This window comes from Dasypus novemcinctus, chromosome 30, assembly GCF_030445035.2.
Source record: "Dasypus novemcinctus isolate mDasNov1 chromosome 30, mDasNov1.1.hap2, whole genome shotgun sequence".
Classification (NCBI taxonomy): Eukaryota; Metazoa; Chordata; class Mammalia; order Cingulata; family Dasypodidae; genus Dasypus; species Dasypus novemcinctus.
Genome location: NC_080702.1, coordinates 45241993 through 45244410, shown reverse-complemented (window position 1 = coordinate 45244410; position 2418 = coordinate 45241993).

Below are 2418 nucleotides of genomic sequence, written 5' to 3'. Positions count from 1 at the left end.
GATATAATCATGTGAATTTTTCCCCTTCAATTTGTTTGTATGTTGTATTACATTGATTGATTTTCTTATGTTGAACCATCCTTGCAAACTGGAATGAATCCCACGTGGTCTTGGTTTATAATTCATTTAATGTGTTGTTGAATACGATTAGCAAGTATTTTGTTAAGTATTTTTGCGTCTGGGTTCATTAGAATAATTCGTCTGTAATTTTCCTTTCTTGTGGTGTGTTTGGTTGGTTTTGGTACTAGGGTAATGTTGGCATCATATAAGGAGATAGGCAATGTTCCTTCTGCTTTGATTTTTTGGAATAGTTTCAGCAGGATTGGTGTTAGTTCTTTCTGGAAAGTTTTGTAGAATTCACCTGTGAAGCCGTCTGGCCCTGGGCTCTTTAGTTTGGAGTTTTTTAATGACGGATTCTATCTCTTTACTTGTAATTGGTTTGTTGAGATCTTCAATTTCTTCTTTCGTCAATATGGACTGCTTATGTGTTTCTAGGAATTTGTCCATTTCCTCTGAATTGTCATTTTTCTCGGAATATAGTTTTTCAAAGTATCCTCTTATGATAGTCTTTATTTCTGTGGGGTCAGTGGTGATATCTCCTTTCTCATTTCTTATTTTGTGTATTTTCCATCTTCTCTTTTTTTTTCTTTGTTAGTCTTGCTAAAGGTTTGTCAATTGTATTGTTATCCTCAAAAAACCAGCTCTTTGTCTTGTTTATCTTTTCAAGCTCTTTCTTATTTTCTATTTCATTTAGTTCTGCTCTTATCTTTGTTATTTCCTTCCTTCTTCTTCCTGTTGATTATTTTGTTGTTGTTTTTTCTAATTCCTCCAAATGTTCATATACTTCTTTAATTTTTGCTCTTTCTTCTTTTTTGATGTATGGATTTATGGCTGTAAATTTCCCTCTCAGTACTGCTTTTGCTGCACCCCATATATTTTGATATGTTGTGTTATCATTATCATTTGTTTCAAGGTAGTCATTGATTTCTTTTGAAGATTTCCTCTTTGACCCACTGTTTTTCTAAGAATGTGCAGTTTAATTTCCATATCTTGGTGTGAAATCTGGGCCTCTGGACTTTGCAGATTTCCAGCTTCACTCCACTGTGGTCAGAGATATTATTTTGTATGATTTCGATCTTTCTGAATTCATTAAGCCTTTCTTTGTGGCCTAGCATATGGTCTGTCTTGTAGAATGATCCATGTGCACTTGAGAAAAATGTATATCCTGCTGTGTTTGGGTGTAATGATCTGTATATGTCTATTAGATCCAGCTCCTCTAGTACACTGTTCAAACATTTTGTTTCTTTAGTGATTCTCTTTGAGATGTTCTGTCTAGAGTTGATAGTGGTGTATTAAAATCCCCACTATAATTGTAGATGCATCTATTCTTTAGCTTAGTTTTTCCAGGGTTGTTTCATGTATTTAGAGGCGCCTTTTTTGGAGCATAAATATTTGTGATTGTTCATTCTTCTTGACAGATTGTCCCTTTCACTAATATGTAGTATTATTCTTCTTTGTCTCTCACAATTGTTTCTCATTTAAAGTCTATTTTGTCTGATATTAATATAGCTACTCCTGCCTTTTTTTGGTTATTGTTTGCTTGTAAGATTGTTTTCCAACCATTCACTTTAAGCCTCCATGAATCTCTGGGTCAAAGATGTGTCTCTTATACACAGCAAGTAGATGGGTCATATTTCCTTATCCAATGTCCCAATCTGAATCTTTTGATAGGTGAGTTTAATCCATTGACATTCAATGTTATAACTTTCAAATTATTATTTGTGTTAGCCATATTTTGATTGGACTTGTGTGCGGTCACCCCTCAGGCTGAAGTGTGGTTTGCTGGCCTGGCGGGGGAGCAGCCGCGGCAGGCCAAGCCGCTGCCCCCATAATAGGGTGGCTGGTCGGACTCACCGCCACCCCTGAAGGAAGCTCGGCATGGGCGCAGAGTGCCCTCGGGTCTCCCCTTCTCGGCAGCCATGCTTCCGCGGCCGCCCCTCCTCCCGGATAGCGCCACACAATGCCTTGTGGGGCAGCACCCTTCTTCTTTCTCCCTGCGCAGGCGCAGGGCAGAAAATTCCAGTCTGCCCTTTTCCCCTCCCCCGACAGCAGCAACAGCCAGGTGTGGGCGGAAAAATCCAGCCCGCCCTTTTCCCTTCCCCCGACAGCAGCAACAGCCAGGCGTGGGCGGAAACTCAAGTCTGCCCTCCACCCCAGCAACAGCAGCCACCAATCCCCAAACCCTGCCCCTTCCCCCAGCAACAGCGACAGCCAATCCCTAACCACCACCCCCTCCCCCGTCCAGTACCGCCCACTGACCTTTCGCCGGCAACCAATCAGAACAGGGCGTGGCTTCGACCAATCAGCCTTCCCCAGCCCCTATAAAACTGTTGCCTCTCCCTCAGTAAAGTGACTTGC